The 7,771-nt window shown below is 34.5% G+C and overlaps 1 pseudogene; it reads right to left on the bottom strand.

Moving 5' to 3' along the window:
* Window positions 1-1,505: 1,505 nt before the first annotated feature.
* Window positions 1,506-1,862, bottom strand: LOC129502254 (prefoldin subunit 1-like; annotated as a pseudogene).
* Window positions 1,863-7,771: the final 5,909 nt, after the last annotated feature.

Raw genomic sequence — 7,771 nt, 5'->3', positions numbered from 1 at the left:
AAAGAAACAGACTAACCTTTTCATTCTTTTTTAAAGATTTTATTTATTTATTCATGAGAGACACAGAGAGAGGCAGAGACATAGGCAGAGGGAGAAACAGGCTCCATGCAGGGAGCCCGATGTGGGACTTGATCCCTGAATTTGGATCACTCCCTGAGCCAAAGGCAGACTCTCAACCGCTGAACCACCCAGGAGTCCCATCCTTTTCATTTTCTTTATGAGGCACAAAAAGGTTTAAATTTTATCATCATTTTATTGAGTACTTTTTTCCTGATTTTTCCTGTTCCTTTTAAAACTCAAACTTCTTTTCCATCTCTAGATTAGTTGCGTATTCAATAATACATTTTCTACATTCCTGATAATTTCTAATTGAGCTTAGTTCTCTATTCCATCAGGAATATATTTTGTTAAATGTTTTTATTTTTTATTTTATTTTATTTTTAAAAATTTGTTAAATGTTTTTAAACAAAGATATATTTTTATAGCTTTTATAACATACTTAATGAACACGCCTACTTTTCCATATATACTTGCGATCTATCTTTTTCATTACTTTTTTAGGAAGGGGTAAGTTTTGAATATTTATTCTTCTTCTTTTAAATATAATTTAATTATATATTTATATAACTTGATTTTTAATAATGGCTGTGTTTCACAACTGGCTTGAAATAAAATTCTAATGATTTTTTTAATAATTGACTTTATTGAGCCAGTACAAGCCAGTTCCAATACACACTGCCCCTAAGCCAGTAGGAGGCCTTAGGATTGTAGTGTATACCTTATAACACTGGCCAAAAGGAGACAGCATTGGAGGTGCTGTTGGTTTATTACTGCATTTTCTTTTGGAAACATTTGGATGGAAGCAGAGAAGAAATGTCTAGGCAGACTGCCATCGAGGTTCACTTAAATTCTGCTATTCCCTGAATTATTCCTTCCTCTCTTCCTTATCTACATGGAGGCTCAGAAGTTGAGGGATTGATTCAACAGAAAGGAAGGGTGGGAAGAAGCAGGAAAGGCTTCAATGCAGAAAGAACCGAGTCAAAGCTCTGGAGGGGGACAGGACAAGGAAGAGCTGAGGTTGAAAGCTTTTCCTTTTTGGGCCCTCTGTTCTCATCATTCAGCTGGAGAAAGCAGAATGGGTGGGGAAAGAGATGCCTTTTATTGGTCTCACCAGCATAACTATTAGTAGGTTCAGACAGAGCTCGCCTATCTGTCCTGGATCCCATCTCCCCAGTCCTGGAGTTCATAACTCACTCCCCAGGGGAGAAGAGTGTCCTGAGCAGGGGTGGCAATCAGAACCAGGACAAACAAACAAAAAAAAAAGATTTAGAATCAAAGGGTATCAGAGTGACATAGAAAATACAGGGTTACCAGATCATCTAAATAAAATGTCCATCAGGACAGAAGAAAGGATGTTTCATCACATGGGCCCCTCTGGCCTTACCAGGAATGAGAAGGGGCAGGAAGCTTCTGCTAAATGTTTCCTACTGTGCACTTCATGCACTTCATGCCATCATCACCTTTCAGATGTTGTCCTCGGCTTCCTTCATACTCTGGTCTAGGTAGGATTTTTTTCTGCTCCAGTTCTTTAATTATTTTCTTCTACTATTTTCTGTTTCTCTAACAACTGATTGTGAATTACCTCCTTTGACTAAAGAATAAAAATTCATCCTATACCTTCACACATGTCAGTTTCATCCACAAGTCATAATCTCTGTATCTGCAACATATGCATGTTTTTCTGTTCTGTTTAGTTATTCAATCTGTAGGTCTTCAAGCTTCACCTTCTGTTGAGTGTCAATAACTTTGGTTTGAAGTTTTGTGAAGGCCTTCTTCAACTCCAGATCCATGGGAGCCACCATCTTGGTTCACTCTATGCATTTGCACAGTGAGAGAAAGCTATAAAGGACTATCTTTATTATTTATTAAAAGTTTTTACATGGGAAGATTTCCAATATATACCTTTCTTTCCATCTATCTCATTGACACCTTTGTGTTGTATCTTCCCTCTACTTCCCCACCATGCACTAGACTATAATTACCTCTTTCCTTGTTTGTATGCTTAGATACCTTTCTACTCATAGTGAGATTCCTGGACCAGTAGTATCAGCATCTCCTGGGAGGTTACTAGAAAATTGACTCTTAGAGCCCCATATGACCACTGAATTAAAATCTGCATTTTAGAAAAGTTCCCTCTATAATTTGAGTGAACATTAAAATTTGAGAAGTGCTACTACTACTAGATTACAGTTCTTTGAGAGAAAAGATTGTGTATCTTGTTCATCATCATTACCTTCATCTCTTTGGGCAATGATTGGTGTATAGCATTTGCTCAATAAGTATTGAGTGCATAAGTTAATTAGGCATTTTAATGATATATAATAGGATATCTGTATTATTATTTAGAAACATAAAATTTTAATGAAGTAAAGACAATTTTGAAAAGCCATGAGTATATATGAATACTAATAGTAAAAAAAAAGGAGATGCAGATTGTGACTTGCTCTTATTTTAGGAAATTTTATACAACATAATCCCATAATCCTTGGACATGTATTTGTATGACAGTACCAAATCAACCTGACTACACACAAAACTTCAGAATAAGACTTTGATTTTGCACAAGGCATGAAGATCTATGGAAATCTAACTTCAGGAACCTATATCTGAGCCTTCCATCTCTCTGATGAGGCCTACTTTCTCTATATTCTCATAGCTGTTTTCTTAATTTCTTCGGTGCCACTTATAGGTTAATGTCTGTTACTATAATGTTTTCTCCTCAAGGATTTGAAACAAGTAATTTTGAAACTTCAGCCTGATAATATTATATTTACTGATTTTCTTTTTTTTCCTGTCTTTCTTTCTTTTTAGATAAAGAGAGAGCTGGAGCAGTGCTGTGGGAGGGGAAAAAGGAGAGGGAGAAAGAAAATCTTAAGCAGGCTCCACAGTCAATGCAGAGCCAAACATAGGGCTTGATCTCATGACCCAGAGATCATGACCTGAGCTGAAATCAAGAGTTGGACACTTAACCAATTGAGCCACCCCAGGTGCCCCTGATTTATTTCACTCTTACAAGAAAAGGAAAATTATTCATTTTATAAGTATCTTAAGGGTACTTATAAATATTTCATTTTCCCAGTTGGTCATTTTTATGCTATTATAAGACATAGTTTGATTACTCAATTTCTTACTATAAATAAGACATCAACACTCACCACATTGATTTTATTGTTATGATTGCTGCAACAGTAGTCGTAAAAACTAAAAAAGCCAAAAAGTATGTTTATAGAACTTCAACAATTGCAAAGACTTTACACATACTTCATTACTGGGTCCCCAAAACAAATATTTCAGGTAATTTATCATTATTTTGATTATTCCAACTATATGCAAAAGTGGAGGTTAGGGTGGCTAAGCAACTAAGAGATAAGCTGAGCTGAGACTAAATTTTGAATTTCTAATTGTAAAATTCAGAATGTTTCATTAAATAATATGGTATACCATATGGTGCCTAAATTAGAAGGTTAAATGATCCCTTCACAGGAAAAGCTCTGGAAACAACATAAAAGAAAAAACAAAACAAAACAATGCCTGGTTTCCTTAAAGGTTTTATTATGTGTTACAAAACAATGACAAAAATATGTTTTAAGATAAATCATCAACTTACTAATAAACCATCTTCTGTTGAATTATTAGCTTTCTTATGTAAGCTCATGTATTCTTCTAAGAACACTGTGCAAAAGATTTAATTTTAGCTTTACTTAAATAACTGATAGATATATTAACTGTCCTATATTTAAACATGTGCTTATGCAAAATTTCAAACAAGATCTTTGTTGGATTGGTAGGTACAGAGCCAACATGGCAGTAGGTCTGAGGTGGGGTCATATAGTTCATCACTTCATTGAACATATGCCAAAATGTTAAGATGTCTTCCATTTTCAGAGCAGTCTTACAAAAAAAGGAAATACAGTTTATTTTGCCACCAGTATGAAAATACCAAGCCAACTCAGGATATATTTGTCCTTTGTGAAGACTCCATTGCCCATTTATCCATTTCAGTGTGGTATCTAGCAAACACTACCAGTATTCAATAAAGGCGTCAACTGAAATCATCATGGCAACATAAATTGATTCCTTATGTGCAAAAAAATTCCTCAAAGTGCTAATGGATAATTAAATATCTGCTTCCATGTTATTTCTTTGGAAACTAAAATGCATTCTATCAAGCCCTTGTTAATTGTTCAATACGAATAAGGGTTCTATTGTATCATTTTGTCATTGAGTGAATAATTAGTCAGAAACAATGAACATAAATGGCACTGTTGTAAGATCACTATCTAAATGGGGAAATCTTCAGATTCAAATAATTGAATAATATGCAACTGAAAGTGGAACTTAATTACATCAGAGAACACAAAGTACACTTGCAGGCAGAGTGGTGTCATGGTTGGTTCAGCAGCTCAATGGAATGACCCATGTGATCAGTGGTTTCTCTCTGCATTCTGCTGCACTCAACAAATCATTCATGCTTCCAAAATGGCTTCAGTAATTCCAGGCATTGCTGAAAAATAATCATGACCACATCCTCTGAAAGAGAAGGAGAATTTCTTCCTCTAATTTTGCTTTTATTTATTTTTATTTTTTTTAGATTTTATTTATTTATTCATGAGAGACACAGAGACAGAGAGAGGCAGAGACACAGGTAGAGGAAGCAGCAGGCTCCGTGCAGGGAACCCGATGTGGATCTTAATTCTGAGTCTCCAGCATCATGCCTGGGGCTGAAGGCAGGCACTAAACCACTGAAACAGCCAGGCTGCCCTGATTTTGCTTTTATTAAAGAAGAAAACCTTTTCACATACTCAGCCCTCACTCTGAAGACATTCATATTTCTTATTTTTCAGGGGCAAATAATTTTGCTAACCTGACAGTAATTTATGATCACAAAACAATGCAGTTGAGGAAATTAATAAAATATTTGAAGGAAATATCATTTATTCCTGGATCTCATATCTAATGTCTCACAATAGACTGTTTTAGCAGGAATTTATGAAGTGGTGATATAATCTCTCAAAATATACAAGGTACTTGGTGCGAATTAATGCTTAGTGAAAAAATTCCAATATATTTTTTTTTCTTTCTCTGAGTGTAGTTATACTGATAACTAAGAAGAGCATTTATGTAGAATTAATATTTATGCAAAAGGCAGTTTTTAAGTAGCACAAGTGTCCATATATAGATGAATGGAAGAAGATATGGTACATATATGTGCTTTGTGTGTGTGTGTGTAATTCCATATATATATATAATGGAATATTATTTAGCCATTAAAAAGAGAATGAAATCTTAACATTTGCAATGATGTAGATGGAACTAGAGATCATAATGCTAACTGAAATAAGTCAGTCAGAGAAAGGCAAATACCATATGATTTCACTCATATGTGGAATTTAAGAAACAAAACAAATGAGGAAAGGAAAGAGAGAGAGAGAGAGAGAGAGAGAGAGAGAGGCCAAGAAATAAACTCTTAATTATAGAGAACAAAATGATGATTACCAGAGGGACGTGAGTGGGCTATGGGTGAAATAGGTGATGGGAATTAAGTAGTGCACTTGTCATGATGAGCACTGGGTGACGTATGGAATTGTTGCATCACTATATTGTGCACCTAAAACTAATATAACACTATATGTTAACTATACTGGAATTAAAATAAAAAAGAGACAGTTTTTATAAAATCATTTAGAGGATGATCTTAGAATTGTGACTTTAATTTACTTTCCTCTGTGTATTAGTTTCTTATTGCTTCTATAACAAATTTCCTCAAACTTAGTGGCTTAAACAACAGAAATTCACTCTTTCCCAGTTCCTGAGGTTAGAGGTCCCTTTGGAGGTTTTTTGTTCCTTACTCTTTCTAACTTCTGGTGGCAAATGATCTTTCCTGGCTTCTGGTGCATCATTATAATCTCTTCTTCCATAGTCACATTGCTTTCTCTTCTTCTGTATGATTTGTATGATAAAGGGAGAGGAAAGTGAGGGAATGGGACTTAGATGTAAGGAAATGTGTGTAAAGCTTGATGAGGACAAAGTCCTTATTTATTTTGCTCTCTGACAGGACTCAGGCACCTTGGAGAGGGCCAAACATTTATAAACATGAGACAAATATTTAATATTTAATAAATGAATTAAAATGAATTTAATAAATGAATGAAATCTAATGTCTTGAAATATAAATTGGGCTTGGAGGGCACTTGAGAACAGGAGAGGATAAAAAGAGAGTGGATAATTGTAAGATTAATGGATTGTAAGCATCAGAGACTTAGGGACTACTTAAATATTTAGATGTGGGTGAGCTACTTAACATTTTTGAGGGTTTTTTTCCCTCAAAAATAAAATTGCAATATACAGTTACATGGAATCACTGCAGTAACTTAAGAAAAATGCTTAGCACAGTGTCCAGCACATAGTGGGCACTCTCTGTATATTGTCTGTCATTGTTACATAGAGTAGGGTATGTATTATTTTCCTTTTAATTCCTTGTTGTTGTTTTTTTAAACTTGCTGGCACTATATATGCCTGGATATTCCTATACATTATTACCAAAATAGTACTTTTATAATTAAGATAAAAGACAACTTATTAAATTGAGAGGAAAATTTTTAAATACTGGGGCTTAAGTTTAGAGGCTTCCAGGAAAATCAGAGTTTTTCCATTATTTAAATCCCAAATTGGCATAAAACCATCCTCTAAAATGTTAGCATCCTAGAATATATAAGATCTTTCTAGAAGTTTCTTTTTTAGGTAATATATTTTATCAACCTATGTCTACAAGCATTATGAACTAGAGCCAACCATGGTGGTTGAGGGCATCAGCTTTAGTAGAGTAGATTAGATTCCATGTAACTAATACAGATCTCCCTGAAAGATATGCAGACTGATTAGGGTTGTTCAAATACATAAGGAGGCTGTGTTCTTCAGTTTCTCCTGCTCATTTGCCATCTCTCCATCATTCACTTTTAATTAAAAGATTAGTGGGTAGTTTTGAAAAAAGAAAAGAGAGAGGAAGTTCCTGTCTACTTCTTTGGTTTCAGGTAGTGTGGTTACTGAAAGCAAGAACTTCTTGCCAGAAAGACTTGGATAAAATTCAGATCTCATCTTTTCATACATGTGTTCTTTTCTTGATATGTATATTGAAGTTATAAATCAGTGGGAACCATGATGAAATTTGCTCTATATTTACTGTTTTAAGGTAGGCATCATTTTTTTTCTGTGTATTTGATCTCTCTCTCTCTCTCTCTCTCTCTCTTTTTGGTATGTTTATATTTAATGTCAGGTTCTTGGTTGCAACTAAGTTAGGTTTATATGTTGAATCTCTAAAGTAGGTCATGCTTGCTCATCCTATTTCCTAGCCATATACAATAGTCTTCAATACTCTCTTGATCTTCTTTACTCAGGTTAGCTAATTACTGAACTCAGTTGAATAGATAAGCAAAAAATATTTAGGTTTTAAGGCCAGAAGTATATGAAAATTTTACAGTGACTTGGAAAAACCTCTGAATTATAAGACATGTGATTTGGGTCTTTATTGTAATTCTACAGCTAACATATTTGGATTTTATTTCCTTATGCTTTATGTGAGAAGTTAGTCTTGCATGTCTCCAATGGTCCCTCCTATGGGAATACTCTACAGGGGTCAATGAAAATGGATTGATTATTGGATTGATCTAAGAATTTTTGCGTGAGTGTCACAAGACCTAAAGAAAGTGGGAAA

This window comes from Nyctereutes procyonoides, unplaced genomic scaffold, assembly GCF_905146905.1.
Source record: "Nyctereutes procyonoides isolate TBG_1078 unplaced genomic scaffold, NYPRO_anot_genome, whole genome shotgun sequence".
Lineage (NCBI taxonomy): Eukaryota > Metazoa > Chordata > Mammalia > Carnivora > Canidae > Nyctereutes > Nyctereutes procyonoides.
Note: the sequence above shows the minus strand (reverse complement) of the source record. Positions and strands in the feature narration are given on the sequence as shown.